At 50.2% G+C, this 23,877-nt stretch overlaps 1 long non-coding RNA gene across 1 annotated transcript in view; it reads right to left on the reverse strand.

Annotated features, from left to right (window-relative positions):
- Window positions 1-23,041, reverse strand: part of LOC129649155 (uncharacterized) — a 41,251-nt gene extending 18,210 nt beyond the window's left edge. The window contains exons 1-2 of the long non-coding RNA XR_008712993.1: window positions 22,514-23,041; window positions 17,372-17,446 (exon numbers count right to left, since the gene is read on the reverse strand). This is a non-coding gene — a long non-coding RNA (uncharacterized LOC129649155). The remainder of the gene's footprint in view (window positions 1-17,371; window positions 17,447-22,513) is intronic.
- Window positions 23,042-23,877: the final 836 nt, after the last annotated feature.

Here is a 23,877-nt window from a genome sequence, read left to right on the forward strand (position 1 = left end):
AGGGCCCTGGCAGGTCCCCCAGGGGGCAGAGGAGGGAGGCCGCTTAATGCGCAGCCCATCCTCTGCCCCTTCCTGCCCACCAGCCACCCACACACGGTGGTAGGGCTTCTGCCCAGAGAGCAAGCTGCCAGGGGAAGGAAGCAAGGTCTCAGCACTCACCCTGCTTCCCCAAACAAGTTCTAGGCCAGGGAGCCCAGAGTCACCCAGACCTTTACTCTGAGCGCAGGTGGCTTTAACAGCCCTCAGAGAGCCAGGGAGTCGGTGACAGGACAGGGCCTGAAGCCATGGACTCTGAACTCTTAGCCCGGTGCCCTTTCCCCTGCCTCAGACTGGGCTCCCAGTTACTTTCTGGGGGTGAGTTTTTCATGGGGGTTAAGAGTTCTCCAGAGCAAGGCCCATGAAACAAAGGGACTGTCTCCGGCAGTCGCTAGTGGCCTTTGGGGAGTGGGGGCTGTGGCTGCTGGTTTGTCAAAGGGCAGATGGTCCCCAGGTGGGCACATTGCCTCTGCACAGTGGCTTAGGCCGAGGTGCTGCCTTCAGATTCTTCCGTTTCTGCAGTTCAGGGCCCTTGCGGGCCTAATCCTCCGTGGTATTATAGAGAGGGTGGGCCCAGACCAGATTCTGCTCACCATGGGATCTGGCCTTCTGCGCCACCCGATTCTCAGGGGTCCCAGGAGCCCCGCCTCCTCTGCTCCGTCTGGCTCCATGTCTTTGTCTCTGTTGCTCTGGTTGCCTCTGTCTTAGCCTCCCCTCCCCCACTCTCTGCTGTCACCTACAGTTTTTCCTGCCTTGCTCAGTCTCTCCAATCAATGGACTGTTCATTCCCAGGGGTCTCCTTTCCTTATCTTCCTGGCAGCAGATGGCCTTGGCCCAGAGGTACAGAATTGGTTAACTCTCTCTCCTCCCATCCACTGTATTTCCAGAGAACTATCAGCAGCAGAGCCTCAAGGGCAGCCCAGGGTTAGAGCTCAGGAAGATTGGGGTCTGGTCTTCCTTGCGGCGTGACCCCACTCTCATCATGTGCCATGAGCTGGGCCCTTGCCCCTGCACCTCAGTTTTACCATCTGTAAAATGAGAGCATCTTAGCTTTTTACTATCGCAGCTCTGCACTAGCCCCCAGCAAACACATGCTTCGTGCTTTAAAATAAATGAACCTTGTGCTATCAAACTACATTTTTCAGTAATTATTAATTCAGGAAGCAATTTTGTATGAAATAAAACCAACCAAAGCTTCTGAGCATGCCATAGTTTTGTTTCATATTAGTAATTACTGAATAAATGTACATTATCATGTTCTTCAACAAAGAAACTTGACATTCTAGTTAAGCCTGCAAAGACTTCACACAGATAAATGCTCTATTCCTGCTAGGCTTCTGGAAAGACAGAAATGAGCTCCAGGTCTCCTCTTCCCTCCTGTTTTCTGATCTGAGGTGTGAAGTGGAGAGCCAAGGATAGGTGATCGTTAAGACCCTGTGTATTGCTGGAGTAGTAGGCCAGTGTATCTCACTAGCTATCATATTGGTCACTCACTAGGCACCAATATCAATGATCATGCCCACCAATGCCTGGCCTCGCATCAGATAACGAAGAAAAGGGCCAGCAGGCTAGGGCCTGGGTACTAAGACACACACACCACCACCACCGCCCCCTACCGGCACAAGCCCTTTTGCTCCTTCCCTGCCAACCTAACACCTAAGTAACCCCAGAATCCAGAGCTAGAGACATGGGAAGCAAGAAGAAACCACGGTTGTCAGAAGTGCCTCAGGATTCTCCTAAGGGAAAGAGGCCAGGTGCATTGGCAAGGAGACCACACTTGGGAACAGGGGCTGTTCCCCAGACCATCTTGAGGGCCTTAAAGCAAAGGTGAAAGAAGAACTGGTCCCCTTGGCACCCCTCTCCCCTGTCCACCTGCTGTCAACATCTCCTCTCATTGCACAGGTGGGGAAACTGAGGCCAGGAGTGTCACTTCCTTGCCATTTTCTTTTTTGCTTTGTCCCTCCTACCCCTGCGTCCCAGGAATAGGTCAAGGGTGCTGAGCTGGATGGGTTAATTGGGTTTCTGGCCTGGTCCCCATCTAGTGGTTCACAGGTCTGCAGCCCCTGCTCCTAACTCCATGGTCTACTAGACACTCCACATGATATCTTAGAGGTGCCTCAGTTGGTGCTCATACCAACCCACTTTCCCTCTTTGGTGGAGAAGTTGCCTCTCTGGCTGGGTTTCACAGCTTTGCACCCAGCCACCAATCACCCAGGCTCTGCCTTCTGACCCAGGGAACCCACCACCAGCTGCCCTTCACTCCTCTCAACCCTTCCTAGCTCTCCTAGACCACAGTGGTGGTCCTCCCAGCCTCCCACCCACTCCTATGATTTGTTTTCTTCACCTCTGACTGGTCACTCACAACCTTGGTCAAAACCTTGAGAGACTTCATTGTACAAAGATTCAGCATATGTGCAGAAGGCAGAATGGGGAGAAATGAAAGGAATAACTGAGGTTCTTGGAGGACAAGATGGGGAACCATTCATCAGACTCAGTGCCTGGCTCAAGGTCACCCAGCAAGGCAGAGGTAGAGTGGCATTTTTGGGGGACAGTCACACTCTCTCACCAGGAGAACTGACTACCCTTCCCCACCCCCATCACCCACTGGATACTAGAGATTTCATGTACCCTATTCTTGCACACTCGTTCACACCTCTGCTTTCTTCTTCATGCAGCAATGTCCTTCCTCTCTTCCCCTACCTACAGTTAGCCAGCTGCCCAAGCTTAGCTGAAATTCTGCCTCCTCCAGGAAGCTTTCCCTCATGCCTGTCATGGCACACCTCTCTCCACATCACTCAACACTCTCAGATTTAGGTTAGAATCATTCCTGTGCATGTACCCTAGGAGGGGTGGGACTCATTTTACCTTCATATCTCCAAGAGCACCCTGCACAGTGCCTGGCCTATCATAGGTATTCAACAAGTATTTCTAGAATGAATTATCAGTATATTTGTATTGTCATTATAAATGGCTGGCGTTGGCAGAGTCCTTTTTTGAAAAAGTCACTGGACTCAGCATGTAAGTCAGAGCACAGGTGTCTTCACAATGATTAGCACCCATTTCACAGGTGGGAAGACTAAGACTCAGAGGAAACAAGTCACTTGTCCTGGGTCTTATGCTAGAAGGCAGCAGAATTGAACTCAACCCCAAGGGGAGCTGATTTTAAAGCCTAGATGTAGTCCTGTGATTCTTGATCTCTGTGCTTTGTCTGCAGCCCAGATGACAATACACCTGGGCCAGGTGGGAAGCTGGTGAGGGCCCAAGGACTTTGTGGGCCCCAGATGGCCTTTCCAGCTATGGTGACAGAGTCTCCACTCAGGCCTGCTTTGTAGATGGCCCTGGTGGTTTAGATCCCGTCCTAGAATCCTCAGCCCAGCAGGGTGACAAGAGTTCCCCATTGGCCCCACGCAACAGGAACACAAAGTACCTTTGCACACAACCTTTCTTTGTTGGTGATGGCAAATAGGGCAAGCCTAAGGGCAAAAAGGTAAGGCGGCAGAAGTTTGTCTTGGATGGTGTTTACAGCCTTTCTGTTCTGTTCTCTTCCTGCTTGGGGTTTCCTGCTGGCTGCCCCCTCCCCTTGCTGCAGATTGCATGCTGAGGTTTAACCTGTTTATAACCCAGAGTGCTATGAAAAGACTGCTGAGGGAACCTAAGGCTTTGGAGGAGATTTACGATGAAGGGGGTAGGGGGTGCTTTCTCCTCCTTCGTGGAACTTGAACCAACCTACAGCTAGTCCCAAAGAAAGCCTGTGATTGTTCTGCCCTTGAGTGGCCCCTTTAGCGTCTCTTCTTTTCTCGGCTATTTGTAAGGCCTCCTCAGACAACCATTTTGCCTTTTTGCATTTCTTTTTTTGGGGATGGTCTTGATCACTGCCTCCTGTACAATGTCACGAACCTCCATCCATAGTTCTTCAGGCATTCTATCAGATTTAATCCCTTGAATCTATTCCTCACTTCCACTGTATAATCATAAGAGATTTGATTTAGGTCACACCTGAATAGTCTAGTGGTTTTTCCCTACTTTCTTCAATTTAAGTCTGAATTTGGCAACAAGGAGTTCATGATCTGAGCCACAGTCAGCTCCTAGTCTTGTTTTTGCTGACTGTATAGAGCTCCTCCATCTTTGGCTGCAAAGAATATAATCGATTGGACTTCAGTATTGACCATCTGGTGACGTCCACGTGTAGAGTCTTCTCTGTGTTATTGGAAGAGGGTGTTTGCTATGACCAGTGCGTTCTCTTGGCAGAACTCGGTTAGCCTTTGTCCTGCTTCATTTTGTACTCCAAGGCCAAATTTGCCTGTTACTACAGGTATCTCTTGACTTCCTATGTTTGCATTCCAGTCTCCTATGATGAAAAGGACATCTTTTTTGGGTGTTAGTTCTAGAAGGTCTTGTAGGTCTTCATAGAACTGTTAAATTTCAGATTTTCAGCATTACTGGTTGGGGCATAGACTTAGATTACTGTGATATTGAATGGTTTGCCTTGGAAACAAACAGAAGTCATTCTGTCATTTTTGAGATTGCACCCAAGTACTGCATTTCAGACTCTTCTGTTGACTATGATGGCTACTCCATTTCGTCTAAGGGATTCTTGCCCACAGTAGTAGATATAATGGTCATCTGAAATAAATTTGCCCATTCCAGTCCATTTTAGTTCATTGATTCCTAAAATGGATGTGAGAGTTGGACTATAAAGAAATCTGAACACTGAAGAATTGATGCTTTTGAACTGTGGTGTTGGATAAGACTCTTGAGAGTCCCTTGGACTACAAGGAGATCCAACCAGTCCATCCTAAAGGAAATCAGTCCTGAATATTCATTGGAAGGACTGATGCTGAAGCTGAAACTCCAATACTTTGGCCACCTGATGCGAAGAACTGACTCACTGGAAAAGACTCCAATGCTGGGAAAGATTGAAGGGAGGAGAAGGGGACAACAGAGGATGAGATGGTTGGATGGCACCAACTTGATGGACATGAATTTGAGCAAGCTCCAGGAGTTGGTGATGGACAGGAAAGCCTGGCGTGCTGCAGTCCACGGGGTCACAAAGACTCGGACACGACTAAGCAACTGAACTGAACTGAACGGAGTGGCCCCTAGTTACAAAGCTCAATGGGGAGGTACGCTCTCACTTTTGTTTCCCTCGCTGGATCCAAGTGCCTGTGCCAAGGACCCCAGATACGGGGCCTGCACAGTCTCCTGTTCCTGCTGCTACCCCTGTGCCCCTGCCCCACAACACACCTGACCTACTCATGCTTAACCCTTCTGGGTGTCAGGCCTGCATTCAGCCTTCAGACATCAGCTCACTTGATCATCATTAGAGCCCTGAATGCTCCATCCCATTTGATGGATGAAGCGCCCAGGCTCAAAAGGATTTGACAAGCTGCTGGGATTTGAACTTTGGCCCAGGTGGCTACAAAGCCAATCCACTTTGACCCCCTTTCCACCTACTGTAGCCTGGAGATACGGCTCTGTTCCCCTGGGCAAGCACAGAGCCTGACGCTTCTGCTGCCCTGAACTGCCCAACATTGATGTTCCCAGGGAGCAGAGGCCAGCCAGGAACAAGGGAGAGGGACTCCCCAGCACTGTGGCTTCACTCCAGGGCAGAGGCAGACTGCCTGGGTTGGCTCATTCCTACTTTTATGACCAACCTGAACCTCAGTTTTCACTTTTGTGAATCTATTTCTGGGGATTCTTCTGAGGATTAAATAAGAGAGTTCAAGCCAACTTCTTGGCACAATGGCCCTTGGCACAATGATGCCCAAGAAAACTTTTCTGACTGGCAGTCACCTGAGTGGAGGCAGGGTGAGGAGGGGATGGTGATGAAATGGCACAGAAAACCACAGGAAACTTCATTACAGAGACTGACAGCATGTGCAAGGGAAGGAACAAAACAAGAAGAAAAAACTTCAAAAATTTGGCTGAGTAAAGGCAACAGTATAATTACTATCATTTATAAAACTACTTTCCATTAATGCCTAATTCCCATGAAGTGCAACAATGATTATCTCATTAACTATGTGTCAGATTAACTTTATTGTAGGCTTTATCTGATTAAAACAGTGAACTCTCAACATATACACTCATTCTTTATGGTCTGTAGTTTCTGGAGCACAGTCCTCTGCTGACAGCTTTTTCTACATTAGAAGGCATATTTTCAGGCAAGAGACTTGTAAAATTCAGTTATTTTGATTTTTCCCAAAGTGAAGTGGAAAAGGGCGGAGGGAAAGTCTCAGAACTTTTGTCAGTGTCCACCTTGAAATTTGCAAAGGCCAATGATGAAAGGTGAATTATGTGTCAATGTTTTTAAAATCTGGGGGGGGGGGTGACTTTTATATTATTTGACTATTTTACTATATGTATTTGTATTATTTTGTAGGTAGTGGAGGATGCTATTTTTTTCCAGATATGTTAGAAACTCAAAAGTTGTTACATTCTGGATTCTATTTCCCCCTGGGTGGAAAGATTGCTCTCTGTCATAGGAGCTTAAGCACCTGACATTTTCCTCATTTTCTGATAGGCAGTACAGCCCCCTCACCCTTCTCCTCACCGCTACCTTAACAGAGAAGAGCACTGTTCTGCACAGCTCCCCTCTACACAGGGTGATAGCTGAGAATTTTCAACAGGGAAGTGTCATGCTTGGTCAGCTCTGGGGAAGATAGAGTAATTGGCTGGAATCACAGACCTGGGCACATGAGAAGACAGAACTGGTTGGGGGAGGGTCCCCCAGAGACTGGGCATCTTCCATGATGCCAGACTAGAGGCACTGTGTCCAGGGGCTCAGGCCCTTCAGCAGCCCCTCTCACCTCCAGGGAGCCTGGTATGTGCTGTTGACATACGGGAAGAGTCTCTGAAGCCCACAACAGACTCCAAGGACCCTTTTCCCAAGGTCCAGTTGTATGTATGTGGTGGGGGGGTTCAGGATGAAGAGCCCAGCGCCAGCACTCAAGTCCAATGCAGGGGGGAAGATGGGGTGGGTCAGCAACCCCCTGACTTTATTACAGAAAGGGAGGCCAGAGATCCAGGAGAGGGTACTGTCCTGCTGTTCTGATTCCCTGGGATCTATGCACATAGGGGCCTGCAGGGGGAGGATGAAATATCAGATGAAGATGCTTACTCTGATTCCAACTCAGCTCTCAAGGCCTGAGACAAGGGCAAATTGGGATCCTGGAGGACTAGGGTGGGAGGGCCTCAGAGAGAGGAGCCCTCACAGTGAGGTGCAGGAGGTACTTACTGGTTTCACCCTGTCCTCATCCGAATCCAGTGCCCAGATGTGGCCCATGAAAGAAGCCTCCAGCTCAGGGCTCCTGGAGACCATCTTCCTCCAGCCCTGGTCTCACTCTTGTGGTCTGGCTGCTTTGCCTTTGGCCTGAGCATAAGGCCCAGGGCAACTCTGTTCAGCAGAAACACGCCGGCACATATATAACTGAAGATTTTCTATGGCCACATTTTTAAAGTATGAAAGAAATAAGTGCAATTAATTTTAGGAATATATTTTTGCTTATATCCAAAATATCCAAAATATTATCATTCTACTATGTAATCAATATAAAAATTTATGAGATCTTATGTATTCTTTTTTTGGACTAAATCTTCAGAATCAGGTGTGATGTTCACTCTTGCAGCACCTCTCAGCTTGAGCTAGCTCTATTCCAGGGCTCAATAGCCACGGGGGGCTCGTGGATGCCACACAAAGGGCTTTCCCTGTGCCCCGCCACTCCTCAAAGGGCCCATCCTTTGGCATCCTCAGAGACCCCAGGCTTTTGCCTTTCTCTGATCCAGAAGCAAGCCAGCCTTTGGGTCTGGGTGCCTATCTCTCTTTCTTTTGTTGAGCAAGGAGGCCCATGGGGAAGCTGTCACCTCTCCTCTCTGCCAGACAAGGGATTCCCATTAGACTTGTAACTTTCAAGCAATGGAACCTGTTTTTCAAATGAGCTCTTATGCAGAAGCCCCATGCATACCTCAGAGGAAAGAGTTGCTGCTATTTATTTGAAAAAGATGACAGTCATGGGCCCTGCTTCCTCCAGGCCCTACACTGGAGGTAACTGACTAGCCAGGTTCCAGAGTACCAAGGAGGAAAATCCTGCACCAAGCATTAGTCTGCAACTCACATTTCTCACGTTGCTTATGAACCCATACATACAGTAAAAGCATGAAAACACACATGGGAAATGCATCTGTCTCAAGTTAGTGGCCTCTGAAGAGGGAGGAAGAAGGATGGGTTAGGGACGGCACTTCCATTCTACGGCCAACATTTAACTTTCCAATCAAAGGAGACTAAAGAAAATGAGCAAAATGTTAACATTTGTTCAAGCTTAGAGGTGGGTATGTGGCTATCTAAAATATTACTCTGTACTTCTCTGTACGATTGAAATATTTTATAATGTAAAATTTATGTAAAACTTTAATAAGGGTAAAAATATATAACCTGATGTCACCTAAAGCAAAAAAAATTTTAATAGTAAAGTAAAATGTAAGCCCCCTCCCATCCCAACTACAATCCCCCACCCCCACATTATCCCTAAGATGCCTTCCACCCTTCCTGTTCTGACAACCCAGGAATCCAGAGGCTCAACTGACCAAGGCTTAGGGTCCTGGAGAAAAGGACTAGAGTCAAGTAGCTCTTCAATAAGCATTGATTGCATCTATGGCTACCAGACATGTGCACGCCCCTCGCGTGATTAAGAGCTAACCTGGTTCAAGAAGAGCTTAAGAGAAGAGACCTCTGGCCACTGGCCTCCGGTGCTGGAGTGGGAGGCTGGGCTCTGCTATCTCCCTGGCTCCCAGGGCTCCCAGTCTGTAGATTTTGGGGAACCTCCTCCAATCCCAGCCTGCCTCTCCAGTGCACTATGGATTGCTCTGGACTCGTCTAGCCTGCTCACTCATTCGACTATCTGTGTCTTCTCCCCTGAGGACTGGTTCTGGCTCCTCCCAGTAGCCTCTTCTCTCCCCTTGGCTCTTGAGTCCTGGAAGCTCAGAAAGATCATTTTTCTGGTCTGGGCAAGGGGAGGTGGAGGGTTGTTTGACAGCAGCCATGAATTATGTCTGGTCGGTTTATTTCATTCCAGAAAACAGGTCCTGCTGGTTTGCCATTTGGAGAGTTCGGCCCCAGTTCCCAGGGGCTGGTTAAATGGTAACTTGCCTTTGGTTGTTGGCAGAAAAGTGACAGAGAAGGAGCCACCAGCTCTGATGAGGAGCGGGGTGAGGTCCAGCTAGCTCCAGGTGCTGGACTGGAAGTGAAGCTTATTTTGTTTGTTTCTTACTCTTTTCTGGGATCTCCCTCCTTCACATGACTTCCTAGATGAGTAAGAGCAAGGAGGAGAGGTGATGGTATTAACAGAGTTCCACAGTCACCCAAGACCCTTCATGGGGACCCTTCATGCTTAATCAAGAGCCCTGTGTCCATTTGACAGCAAGAACAACAAAGGCCAATTCGAGGGAGGTCACTGTGAGTCACTAGCCTTCCTGGCTCAACATTCCGGGGCCAAGAGGGTGAGCAGTCTCGGTGGGGGTGGGGCCTCTGCTTCTGCCCACAGACTGTCCCTCCTGGTTTTTAACCCTCCATTGTGTGGTTGGGGGTAGGGTCACCACCCTCCCTTTGTTTAGCACCTGCCTGATTATAGAGCTGGACACACGGATCTCATCTGCTTCCACAACAGCCTTTTCAGGCAGGGCTGCTTTTGCAGACTAGAGAGAATCTAGGGTCAGAGAGATTAGGGCCCTTGTTCAGAGTATTGCTGCTGATCAGCCCGAAGGAAACCAGGCCTCCAGGCACCAGCTTGGGATGCGGGCTTGTCTGAGGCTCCCAGGCTTATGCCAGACCTGCCTCTGTTTCCAGAGGAAGGACCCCAGAACGCAATGTTTCTGGTCTGAATGCGGGAAGGATAAGGGTTGGGGATGTACAGGGGTCCATCTTGGAGTGGACAGTCAATTTGAGAGCGAGGCTTCAGACCAGCCCTCCGTTTTCACCCTTCTGCTGGGTTAGCCTGTCTTAGCCTTGAGAGTCTGTCAGCTCACTCCCAGAGTATCAGTGCCATGCTTACTGGCATTAGTTTGGCCATTTCTCGAGTAGGGTCCCACCTGTCACTGAATGCTCACCTGGTGTCAGCATTGTAGTGAGAAGAAGGAAGAAGAAGCACCCCCTGACTCCTGGCCCACAATTCCAAGTGGGCAAAGGGAGTTCTGTCCAGCTTTTGGAGACCCTGGGGAGACAGGCACCCACCCACTTTCTCCCAGTCAAAGATTATGTGCAATACAGGACAGGCCTGGGTCATCCGGGCTTCTTGGGGCATGAGCTGTGACTCCTGAATTTCCTCCTTGGTTCCCTGGAAAAGATACTACCTTCTTCAGCAGCTCTTGTGAAGGTACAATGACATAATGTGTGTGGAGGGTCCCAGGAAGGGGCTAGCACAAAATGTGGGCCCAGCAGCCTCATCCCCCATGGCTCCCCAGGCATCTCTGCTGTGATTTCAGCCTCAGAGGAGTGGGAAGCCCCAGGGTTTCACCAGGAGGGAGCATGGTGACCTTATCCTCAGCAGCTGGCTCTTGCTTCATTGAGGCCACCTGCTGCCAAGCAGGGGCCAGATGTTTTTGCTGAGGAATCTGTAGAGGTCAGTGGGAGTGAGGAGCCAGGGTCACAGGGCAGGGGGCTAAGGACAGCTCCCCATGGCAGGCCACAGCTGGGGCTCTCCCCAAGCTGAATGCTGGCTTGTTTCCTCCTGCCGAACCATCTTATGTTAGTGCTGGGTTGAACACACACAAGCTGAAGTTGAGAACTGAACCCCCAGTGTGTTTAAAGGCCTGGCCCAGGCTGAATCATCGCTTAGCCCCTCTAAGGTCAAAGTGAGTGGCTCAAGGATCTGGGCTCCTCCTCAGTGTGTCCTGGGAGGGTACACTAGGCCTCCAGCCCTCATGCTGGGCCCATCCTCCTCCAGCGAGGAGGCTGAAGGATGCAGCCTTGAAAAGCCCATCACCTGGTTTGGGAAGAGGGACCCTCTGGCCAGGTACTTTCAAACTTTGATCCAATTTCTCCCTCCTTCAGGGAGGAGAGACACAGGGAAAGGGTGAGTCAGGCAGCTCCCATCTGCTGAGAGAGTGTGTCTCAACTCACCCAGTTTTGCTTCCAAGGCGCTGGGCCCTCTATCTCAGAAAGGGCGCTGCTTTTCCCTGTACCTTTGCACCTCCTGCTGCCACACACTTGCTTCCTCCAGGGCACCCCAGTGAGTGACTCTCCCACCCCTAGGACAATAGAGTGTGGCCGCCCTTACAGAACCAGTTTGAAGCCAAACAGTGACATATCCCAGTTCAACTGAGCAGGAGGCTACAGTGGGGTGAGCACAAGTCAGTTCAAGGCCAAGAAAGGCAAAAGATCCATAGGAGCCCAAAGGTATACCACAGCAAAACACACTGGTTCATTTTCTCTTCATTACAACAACAGCTTTGGTCTAGTTTTTGAGTTTTCTGAAAGAAATAGGCTGCTTGGCTCTTCCTGCTGGGAAGATATCTGAGAGTACAGTTTCAACTAATCTTAGTAACAAGTGGTATGGCAGTCAACACTCACAGAACACTCCCCCCTGACTCTTTTCTCCTCTGATCGGCAGTGACTACATGGCCTTGCAAAGTAACCCGATGGTCCCTTCTCTTCCTTGGGACCCTATCAGGGCTTCTGGGCAGCACATGCCTTCCTCTCCTCAGCAGCAGGCCCGATCCCTCACCCTGGGCGGCAAAGGAGAGGGAACAGATTGAGGGGCTGTGGCCTTCCTAACATGAGAGAGGAGCATTTAGGTCCAGTCTGCGATCTAGAACTTACAGAAACATCCTGAGAGGTTGACAAGTCTCCACGGGAGGTCTGTCCCCGCCCCCTCCAAGGGAGCTGAGGGCCCTTAGAAGTCTCATGGATCAGAGGATAGCCCCAGCACAGGCATTTGGGTGGACGTTGAGCAGAGCCTGGCAGAACAGGAGCCGGAGCACAGGCTGAGCCACCTTAGGGGAACAGGCCCTAGCAATTTCCTCACAAACGGAGAGCCTGACAGGGCTCGTACAGTGTACATTCCAATCTGGGATGGAAAAGCTGGTGGGGGCTGCTGGACAGGCAGCCCAAGGCTTCTTCCTGGAATCGCCCTCAGCCATGTGCTGAGGCCCGGGAGGCCCTCACCATGTGTGCAGAGCAGGCCAGGGTGGGTGTGGGGTAAAGGGCAGGGCACTGCTAGATACAGATTGGGCTCCCTGGCCAGAGCTTAGGGACGAAAATGGCCAAGGACACCTTCTGAATGTGCTGCCTGGCCTCTTCCTCTGAGGAGAAGGAGGTGGCAAAGAGGAAACCCGAGTGGCCTCTGTCAGCCTTCTGCTGCCTGGCTTCCCTGTTGCCAGCCTCCTTGGGGGTGAACTCCAACCCACAACTCCACCGAGCTCAGAGGCCACATCCTCTCCTGCTTTGTGCTCCCGACTTTCTGCTGATTTCCTGCAGAGCAGTCTGTTACTCCCACAGTGTGAAGAGCAAAGATGGCTCCTCCCCCAGGGCCTGCTCACTAGGCACAGGAGACCCTAGCTGACAACCTGGCTCCTTCATAACGCAGGGTATGATTGGGGCAGGCACACCCGCTTCCCGGACCTCTAAACCCTTATCTGCTGACTGAGGGCGTGAGACCAGAACACCCTTGAGCTGCCATCCAGACCCTACAGCCTCCCATCCCATGCCTTTCCTCACCAGTACCATCCTTCTCCTGCCCACTCATCCCCGGAGAGCTGGCAAATAACTGTGCCTTCTCCTCCTCAACAGTGAGGCATTTCTCCTGGACTGCACATCAAGGGGCCCAACAGTCAGGGGCCCCTTTGCAAACACCTGAATCTGCCACTCACCCTTGGACTAGGTTTTCACAATTTACCACGCACCTGTCTATTATTCATTATTTCCTTTTACCTTCATTGCAAGGTAAATATTGTTAGTTCTATTTTACTAACAATGAGATGACCAAGTCTCAGGCCTAGTAGTTTTGCTCAAAACCACCAAGCAAGTCAGGAGCAGGGCTCGCTTTTGAACCCAGATCTGTATGGGGCCCACACCTGGGCCCAACAGGGCCGGTGGGTCACCTTCCTCTGTGGGGCTGTAGTGCAAACACCCAGGTGCCTCCACTCAGGGCTTGGCTCCGCCGCCAGCTGAGCCTTGTGATGTCAGCATTGCCATGGAAACCCTTCCCCTGGCATTGGGCAGGACCAACCTTCCTCGTGCAGTTTTCCTTTGTGTGGACTTTGCAATGCGTTGCCAAGGCAGTGGGGCCTGCTGGGCAGGTTGGCATGGGGTGGAGAAGGCAGATAAACTCACACTGCATCCCAGCAACACGGCCCACGTGATGGGAGAGTCCATTGCTCTCTGGAGGGAGGGGCCGTGGTCTAGGGCCTTGGGCTAGTGGCCAAGGCCATGAAGGTTTTGGGGGAGACCCTGGTCAGAGCCCCAGCCTGGCAATAACCTTTTGGCATATTTAATGCTCCCTTGGGGTCTTTCCATCTCAGAATCACCTGGACCAGAGTCTTGTGATAAAGGCAAATCCCGAGGTCACTGCTCATCATGGGGTGAGGAAGAACCTCAGTTTAACCTTGTCCCCAAGAATAGTCTATTCTGAGAACCACCGTTTATGGGAGATTAGATTTACTGAGCACCTAGATGTGTTGGGCCCTTGGCCCAGTTTATCTTGCATAGTCCTCTTCCCAACACTGAGAGGAGAAGGTGAACGGAGGAACTAGGTTTTTGGTGGGTCTTTCTAATCCCCATTTCATAGTGGAAGACAGTAAAACTCAGAGAGCTCAAATCTCTTTCCTGCCTACTGTCACCCAGCTTGAAAGTGGCAGAGTGTGGATTCAAACCCAGGGGTTCAAAGCCTTGCCCTGCAGCCTGTCCACTGGCCAGGGCCAATGGCATGGGCCAGGAAGCCTGGCTTCCTCCTGTTGGTTTTCCAGGAAGAATCCTTAAGTACCTTTGTAGAGTGGGCCAGCTCTGTCCTGAGCCTCCCACATGCTCCCAGATCTAAAAGGACCTTGAGCCAACAGAGAACTACAAAGCCTGTGCCTCCCTGCCCACGTCTGTAGCCCGCTCCACCTGGTGAGAAAAACCATTGTCCCCACTAAGTCCCACAACACCTCCCTCTGCCGGTCTGTCCCAGCATCCTTGCTTTCTTGAAGGTCTCCTGAAGTCCCTGGTCCCTCTGCCTGACCTGGGGTGGGTGGCTACTGACCCAGTCCACAGAGATACCACCTTCTTGGAAGTCTCCAGGAAGAGAAACTCTGTGACATTCGCCTCTGTGCTGATAGCCCACAGCCTTCCTTTGTCCAGCTTCACCCCTCCTGCTTTCTTTGAATATTGGCTCCTCTAGCCTCCTCCTCTGTCTCCTTCTTTCTTAACAACCCTTCAGGGTGTTCAAAGGGACTTCAGTCCTGGGGTTCTATTCTGCTGGTAACTGTGGGGGGAGGCTGAGACCCTGGCTGACTCCAGGGCTACTGGGTTGGGACTCTTCCTCCCCACATGCATCTCTCACATTAAAGGTCAACAAACATCAGTGATGTTGGATGAGGGCTGAACACACAGCAGGGATGCCAAAAAGTGTTGGATGGTGAATGGTGATGGGACTCTCAGCCCTGTGCTGGGCGCGTCAAAGTCAGTCAGCATTCTGGCTCCAACCATTACCTGGCTCTGCTTGTCTTCTTTCATCGAACAAGTATTTCCTGAAGACTGTGCTATGCATTCTCTGTGCTCATAGGAAGGATTAAAAAAAAAAAAGCTTCCCAAAAAGCCAAAAAAAAAAAAATGAAGTGGATAAAAAACTCCAAACAACTAAATACCTGTGATCCCTGCCCCTGTAGAAGAATGTTTAATATCACTTTGGACAAAAAGAAAAGATACCTCCAAATACTCCAAATGGTCATCTTTAGCTGGTTGCATCGTGGGGGACGTTTAACGCCTTTGCCATGTTTTCTGAACGCTGTAAGATATGTTACATAAGAAGAGCTGCCCTAGTAAACACAAGTGTTCCTTGCAATCTTATTGAGAATATACCAGGGGCTTGCCTGGTGGCTCAGTGGTAAAAAATCTGCCTGCTAATGCAGGAGACACGGGTTTGATCCCTGGTCCAGAAAGATCCCACATGCCGTGGAGCAACTAAGTCCCTATGCCACAACTATCGAGCCTGTGCTCTAGAGCCCGGGAATTGCAACAACTGAGTCCACACACTGCAACTACTGGAGCCCCTCAGGCCCTAGAGCCCGTGCTCTGCGATGAGAAGCCTGCTCACCTTAACTAGAGAGTAGCTCCCACCTGCCACAGGGAAAGAAAAGCCCACACAGCAACAAAGATCCAGCACAGCCAAAAGTAAAATAAATTTTTGAAAAGATCTTTAAAAAAAAAAAAAAGAACTCACTATTTACAGCCTCTGGGCCTGGAGGACAAGTCAGAGGTGAGGTTAGCCATTCCCTTTCCCATGCCCAGACAAGTTGGTAAGTTTTTCCAGCCCCACCTCTACCGGGATGGTGAGGCTCCTGGGGCTGAGAGATCTGGCCACAGGGCCCTGGAGACCCCCATCCCAAGCAGAGAGCACAGAACAATCAAGGCACAGAGGAAAACTCCTCCCACAGTCCTCTTAACCTCCTCCCTAGGCCTGCCAGCCTTGGGGAACAGAGGGGAGAGAGGCAGGTACAGCTTTCCTGAAGGGGAGAGGCACCAGTGAGACTTGGCCTCTCCCAGTCTGTTTAGTCATCTGTAAATGAGGAAAACACCCCTTGCACTGTTGGGGGGACTCAATGTGATAACTGGCTCATGGGCACTGAGGGGGCTCCTGCTGAGTGAGTGGAAGAACCACAGGCTGGCTGTTCTCCCTTATTGGATTGAACCTCCCCACTTTGACCTCGAAGTTATAAAACTTTTATAATCTGGGTGAGAAGCCCTTCCTACTCCTCACATTCTTGAGCACAGGCTGCAGCAGAAAGCCCAAGGCTGATGATGCCTTGGTGTCCGGCTCTCTGGAAGTTCCCCAATGCCTTGGGGTCCAGATGACCCCATCAGGTCTGCCACACCCAGCTCCAGCACACCCCAAGCAGCAACACAGGAATGAAAGGGGTTATGACTGTCTTGTGGGAAATTCAAATATTGTAAAACCCCATGAAGGCCAAAAAAAGTTCATCTGTAGGTTACAATCCATGTTCTAAATCTCAGTGTTAATCTTGCTGAAATAGCACCTTTGTATTTTATCAGGGCCTTTCCTCCAAAAAAAGAGACCACAGTGAGGGAATCACAGGCCGTTTGACTGTCCCTGGGTCATACCAGGCATCCGTGTGCCGTCTCAACACAATGGGTTTTCAGGCTCCGGTGGATCTGAGATTTTGGCGACCGTCCAAGGCATTGAAGTTTCCCAGAAAATAAGGTGGGGGCCTCTGTGGAAGTAGAGGATATGAACTGTTCCCTACATTTGCTGAGAGGAGGTCCACTGCAAGGCTGGGCTTGGGATTCTTGCGGTGGGTCCCAGAAATACCCGCTTCCCACACTAAGTATATAAGGATTTGTATCTGCTCTTCCTTCAGTAATCCCTGCATTTGATTCTCTAACCAACCATGAACAAGACCATGATTCCCATTGCAAGGGAAGAAATTGAGGCCCAAAGGGTAATTTATGAGAGGTTGTGCAGGGATAAAATTCAAGCCCTAAGAACTAGGACCATGTTACAGCAGATTTCCCAAATGCTTTTTGCTGTCATATCTTTCCGAGGAGACTGTGGTTAGTGGGATTTCTTTTTCTTTGTCAATTTTATTTTGTAATCATTACACAACCCCCATGTTAATACCCATGACAAGAACCTCGAAAGACCAAAAGATAATCTGTAACCAACATTTGCTGTATTTCCACATATTTCCTTCCAACCATTATTCACAGGAAAATCCTATTTCATTGCCTCTGAGATATGAGTTTTTCACTTTTCTAAAATATAAATATAAATGCACTTTATAATTGATATACACACATAATGTGCCTGTGTTTTTGTTTTTTTGCCCCAGAAAAGCTCTTGGTAAATCTCTTGTGGCATAGAATCAAAGAAATAGGATAGGTCTTTTTGTGGAGATATAAGACCATCAGTGTGACTTGCCCTCATCTCCACTTCTCTGTAGAGCTCTCTGCATCAGCAAAAGTCAAGCAGCCCCTACTGGATGAGACCCAGTATTTCATAATCCCTGGCTGGCCACACAGAGCACTCTGGTAATGTGACTAACTTCAGTACAAACCAAAACAGCGGTAGGACATATGTAAGCCACTGCTTATAAATTCTAAGAGGAAACAGAAAGGAAAGAAACTGACCTTTAGGGGCATACCTATTTTGTGCCAGCCTTGTGTTGGGGAATTTCAGGAATGAGGACGGCTTCTGGCCTCAGACTGTAAAGAAAAGGTGTTTAACAATTTCAAGGTCAGGGTGGGGAAGGTTTCCAAGGGAGAGTAGCTCAACCTGTAGTGTCCCCTGACCCTTGGGATTAATAAACCAGAGTAAATTTTTTTTTAAAGCATCTTTACATTGAAGGTGTCTTATGAAGCTGCCTGCTTTCAGATGTCAAGTTATGGGCAACCACCACCTGTACCTCTCACCTCAGTCTTAAATGATGAGCCTCAAAGTTTATTGAGAATCAGGATCACCTGGAGGGTAGGTTAAACCACAAATTGCTAGGCTCCAGCTCAGAGGTGCTGAGTCAGTTGGTCTAGGGTGAGGCTTGAGACTTTGCATTTCTAACAAGCTACCCATGATGCTGGGGCTGCCTGAGGATGACCTGAGGAGCTTTTCCAATAGCTGGTGCCTGGGCCCTCTCCGAGGATGCTGGGTACAGCCTGGGGAGCAGGATTAGCAAAGGTCCCCCATGATTCTAGTGCGCTGACAAGATTGAGAGCCACCGGGGTTTATGACAAAAGCCACCAGACACGATTCAGTTTCCTCAGACCTGGAGGGCTCCTTAGATTTCATGGACAAACTGCTCAGTTTTCCTAGATTGGCAGGGCCTCTGAGGGTCAAAGGGAAGTTTCTCATTGCAAGCCATACTTCCATACCTATTTCTTTGAAGTAAAAAAAAAAAAAACAAAACCGTTTGGCAACGCTGGAAAAAATGTGTAAGCCTAATGTTGTTGCTGTTTAGCTGCTCAGTCGTGTTCAGCTCTTTTGTGACCCCAGGGACTGTAGCCCACCAGGCTCCTCTGTCCACGGGATCTCAGGCAAGAATACTGGAGTGGATTCTGTTTCCTTCTCCAGGGGATCTTCCCGACCTCAGGATCAAACCTTTGTCCCCTGCATTGGCAGGTGGATTCTTTACCACTGAGCCACCAGGGAAGCCCTGTAATTCTATTACTCATGTGTAAACCAGGTGATGTCATAAAACCAAGCCTTCTCGTTCCTCTCAGCAAGCATTTGGGCACGTGCAGTGTCTGGCTGGAGCTGAGGATGGCCACCTTTTCAGATAGGCACAACTTGCCGGCTTGCCACAGTTCCCATCACTTCCCAGTGTATTAGCTTCCCTGGGCCTGAGACACCCATTAATCTTAGCTCCTTAGAGCCAGTTGCCTCCCTCCCCATTCAGTGCATAGGTATGAGTGGACAGGTGATCTAGCTGCGGGAATCCAAAGTGGTACCTTCAACTGAAGACAGGTGACCTGGGGCAAGGACTGTGGCAGTATGTGTGTGCGCGTGCCGAGTGCGTGTTGGGTATGTGTTGGGTGTCGGAGAGTGAGGCTAGGTTCTGCGCTTAGCCTGGGAAGTCACGGTAGGGGGGGGGTTCGAGATCCAGGTTTTAATCCCAGCTCTGTCACCAATTTGCAGGGTGACCTTACAACCTCTCCCTATGCCTCAGTTTCCTCACTTGAAAGATGAGAGCGTGAAACCTGTCAACCCGCTGGGTCCTTCCCATTCTAGGAGCTGAGAGAAGAGAGCCCAAGTCCTACAGCCATGAGCCAACAGGGAGTGGAGGAGGTGGCCTAGGGAGGAGAGACAACAGGGCCCTGGCTGTGGGCTGGGCAGACATCCTCTGCCAGATGCCATGCCTTGGTGCCCTGAAGCTTTCCGGACATGGAGCCGGACAGCCCACCTCTCCCAGCTGTGTGACCTTGGATCTCTCTGAGCTTTGTCAAATGGGAATAATAACCTCCCCTGTATATACCCTAAGCTCCACGAGAGCTGGGACAGTGTTTTATTCACTAGTATATACCCAGCACCTAGTCCAGTGCCTGGCACATAGTAGGTACTCAACAAACATTTGTTGAATCCATAAATGGATTGACTTAAGGATTAAACTGAATAATATACATGGAACATAGTACCAGGCACACAACAGTTGCTGAATTAATGTTTCTTGGATCTGAGTCTCCTGACTCCTTGGACTTCTGTATTTTCTTCCCTGTCTTTTCTTGTGGCCTACCCATGGGGACACATTCCAGGAAATTTGGCCATGGATCACCAGGCCATTGTTATCATATCTGCCGCTGCTAAGTTGCTTCAGTCATGTCCAACTCCGTGTGACCCTATGGACTGCAGCCCTCCAGGCTCCTCTGTCCGTGGGATTCTCCAGGCAAGAACACTGGAGTGGATTGCATGCCCTCCTCCAGGGGACCCCAATCTAGGGATCAAACCTGCTGCATCTCTTATGTCTCCTGCAAAGGCAGGTGGGTTATTTACCTCTAGTGCCACCTGGGAAGTCAGAAGGGGAGTGGGCTCATCCAGGATCACATCTTCCCACCTGTATACCCTCTCAGGCAGTTTCAGCAGTAAAGTCAGTATGCAGGGCCAGTCCCACACCCTCTCAATACCTCATCTAACCCACTGCACCCACCTTCCTCCTGGTACACATTTATTCATTCACTCATTCATCATTCACTCACTTTATGGAGAGTCTGTGGTCACCACACCTCCCCAAATCTCTCCCCCAAATTTTGGATTCAACATCTAATGAGTTGTTGAACATCCCACCTTGAACCTGCCAAAATGCAGCAAAAAGGCCAGATCACACTCACTTCTCCTCCAGGGCTCTCCCAGCTGCTGGTGCCACTGCCCATTGAGTCCCCAAGACAGAAACCCAGGAGCTGCCCCTGACACTCCCAGCCAGACACCCAGGCCTGACTATTTATTTCCCAAATATTTCTTACACCTCATGCACCCTGGCCTTTTCTAGCTTTGAGATCCTCATGTTCTCTTTTCTGTTCCTAGGTTTTTGCCTCCTCAGCGGTCTGTCTCCACTCCCCTGCTCCCTCGCCTCTTCTCCACCTTCCTGCCTGCTGCCCCAGAGGCTCCACCTCCTGCCCTCACCTCCCAGTTGCTCTCCTGTCCTTCAGGGCTCCCATGATATGGGGTCCCTGCCACTTACCCAGCCTCATTCCCCTCCCAACTGCTCTCCTGTCCTTCAAGGCTCCCATGATCTGGGGTCCCTGCCACCTACCCAGCCTCATTCCCCTCCCAGCTGCTCTCCTGTCCTTCAAGGCTCCCGTGATCTGGGGTCCCTGCCACTTACCCAGCCTCATTCCCCTCCCAGCTGCTCTCCTGTCCAAGGCTCCCGTGATCTGGGGTTCCTGCCACTTACCCAGCCTCATTCTTCTCCCAGCTGCTCTCCTGTCCAAGGCTCCCATGATCTGGGGTCCCTGCCACCTACCCAGCCTCATCTTGCTCCCTCCCTGTCTCCTATTTCATAAGGGACTTCCCTGCTGGCTGACTTTATTCTGTCTCTCACTTCTGGGGCTTGCTCATGCTTACTTCTTCTGCATGGACTGTTTCCTTTCTTACCTCATCCCTTACCCAGACAACCCTTACTCACTTTTCAGAGCCAGTTCAATGTCACCTCCTCCAGGAAAGCTTTTCAGACCCCACCCAGCTTAGATTACAGACTCCTGCTCTGTTCCCATATTACCAGTGCATGACTCCACCGGTGTGCTTACCACATTATTTTGTAATTATCTGCCTGTGTGTTCAGCTTTGCCATTAAATTACTATTATGTTGGGGGCAGAGACCATGCTTATTCATCATTCTACTCCTCTGTGTACAGAGTAACCCCCTTTTCACATCCTATCAGTTCGTAACAAGTCACCCCACAATTTAGTGACTTATTTTGCTCATGATTTTTTGGATCTGGAATTTGGGAAGGTCTCAGCCAAGTAGTTCTCACTTGGGGTCTGCCATGGGCTGCAGTCATGCAGAGGTTCCCCGGGCTGGATGCAAAAGACAGTGTATGTTCATGCTGCAGCTGATGCTGGCACTTGGCTGGGGGCTGGACGGGCTTTTGATTAAAATGCTACAGTGTAGCTTCTCCAGCATGGCAGTCTCTGGGTAGTCAAAGTCAACACCTTGCAGTGTTAGTCACTCAGTCGTGTCTGACTCTTTGCAACACTCTGGACTGTAGCCCGCCAGGCTCTGTCCATGGGATTCTCCAGGCAAGAATACTGGAGTGGGTAGCCATTCCCTTCTCCAGCGGATCTTCCCGACCCAGGGATTGAACCCGGGTGTCTCCTGCATTGCAGGCAGATTCTTTACCATCTGAACCACCAGGGAAGCCCAGTCAACAGCTTACATAGCTTAATTCCCCAGAGCAAGCATCCTAAGAGAGCCAGAAGAGAGCTGTGTGACCTTTCCTGATCCAGTCTTGGAGTCAGGCAGTGTCCCTTCCACTGTATTCTATGGGCTATAAGTGAGTCACTGAGGAAAGCCTAGAATCAAGGGGAAGAGACAGGGATCTACTAACTAAAGAGAAGAGTTTTGAAGAATTTGCAGACATGCTTTAAATCCTCCATCACCCTCAACACATTGGTTGGATGGATGGTTGGGTGGATGGAAATTGCTCCCCGCCTAATCTGCCCTGTGGGCACTTAGTTCTTCTTTCCTGCTTCCTTCTCCTGCCCCACCGTGACCCCAGCTGTTTGAGAACTGGCGAGGCAGAGCGGCTGGTGGTGGAAGAGCCAACAGGCTAACAACCCACAGCCTGCTGTCGGCTGCTGGGAAATGGTGGGGCCAGTCCCTGTCAAGTCCTGGGCTTCAGTTTCCCTGTTCAGATAACAAAGTGCTAGGCCACATCTCTTTAAGACACCCTCTCCTCCAACTTTGAGTACATTCAGACCTCCCTTCTTGCTTTCTGAGAAGGTGGCTGGAGGTGGAGTCCAACCTCCATCTGCAAGGCTGCTCCCAGCCTTTATGTCTTTGAGGATTTGCTTCTAAATAACACAAGCACACATAGTACATTCTGGTGTGAGAAATTCAAACAGTTCAGAAGTGTACAGAGTAAAACATGAACTTCCCTCTGACCTCTCTTTAGCCTCTGCCTCTTTTCAAAGGAGACCAGCCCCATGAGGCCACCCTCGTGGCCCCTTTAATAGCATCTGCTTTTCTGAACATTGTAGATGCAGGGGTAGCTTTGCTGGGGATTTGTGGTTTTCTTTTTCTTTTAACATAAATGAGACCATACTGTTCACGTTGTTCTGCAACTTACCCTTCTTCACTTAATGCTGTATCTCTAACATGTCTGAATAGGGATCACCCCCAAGACTTTTGTTGTCTTCTAGGATATGCCACAGCACCGAACACTCCACGTGGTTCATTTGCCCATTCTCCTTACTGACAAACATGGGTAGATTTCCAGTTTTCCATTATTCCATGCAATCGTGGACGTTCCCAAGCTGTGTTCAGAGCCCCCCAGGCTTGGAAGGCTGCACCACAGTGCATCTCTGTCCAGTGATATGGAGAAGCTCGCTCCAGGCAAACCCAGTTCAAATTCTGAATGCAAGTCCGGAACTGTGTGGCCTGGGACGCCTCACTTAGGTTCTCTGAGAACTGGCAGAGGAGCCAGTGGAAAACAGCCCCCACCTCCTCCAGGCAGGCAGGCAGGCAGGCGCAGAGGCAGGAAGGCCGGTCCGCGGGCTGCTGCGCTCTCCAGCTGAGTTCTGGTGTGGTTATGTAACTGGATGGCTAATGCTGCTTTCATGGTCGGTAGAACCCAAATTAAAAGAGGAAATTATTCTCCGGATGCTCAATTCGCCTAATCCCCATCTGTCTCTCCCCTGGTCCCCCACACTCGCCGAGCGCTGGCATCTAAGGGTCTTGAACATGCTCCAGATTTCTAATTTAGTTTGCTTATGCAACCAAAAATATTATGGCCGCGTTTCCTGGGGGTGACTAAGTCTGTATTCTGGGCTCCAGGCACGCTAAAAACGGCAGCGCCAGGGCCCCACGCTGCTCGCGCGCACACCACGCGCCGGCTTTTTTTGGTTCCTCCGAGGCTCAAGCAGCTCTGTGCGGGTGGGGGCCGCAAGGGCTAGAGGCCGCCGGACCTCGGGAACGCGGAGGGCCGGGGCTCCGGGAGGAAAGAGTGCATCTCCGCCAGGGCCAGTCTCGGGTGGCGGCAGACGCGCGGCGCCGGGGGGAGCTGGAGGGGGGACGTTCTGGTCTCCGGCACCTGGGGTCCTCTCAGAACCTCACCCTCCTTCCTTTTCTTTTATTCTCCTGCTCTGATTCCTCTGTGCCAGGCACAGGAATTCATCTTTTCCGCGTGTGCCCTCACCCAGAGATTTGTGGAAAGGTATTTACAGCACCATTCTTGACTCTGAAATAGCGAAAAATTGGAGACAGCACTTCTATCAGTGGGGATCCATCTAGTAAATGAGGGGAACTTTAACACTCTGGGGTCAGTGCAGCTGATAACAAATAATGGGTTGATCAAGATGGCTTGGCGTGGATTTGATTAAATTAAAATTTTAAAAAGCGCAAATCACAGAAAATAGAGTAGAATTCTGTTTTTCAAAAAAACCATCAGTGTGAACTCGGAAGGCGACACTGAACTGTAGGGGGTCACTTCTG

This window comes from Bubalus kerabau, chromosome 4 (genome assembly GCF_029407905.1).
Source record: "Bubalus kerabau isolate K-KA32 ecotype Philippines breed swamp buffalo chromosome 4, PCC_UOA_SB_1v2, whole genome shotgun sequence".
In the NCBI taxonomy this organism is placed as follows: Eukaryota; Metazoa; Chordata; class Mammalia; order Artiodactyla; family Bovidae; genus Bubalus; species Bubalus kerabau.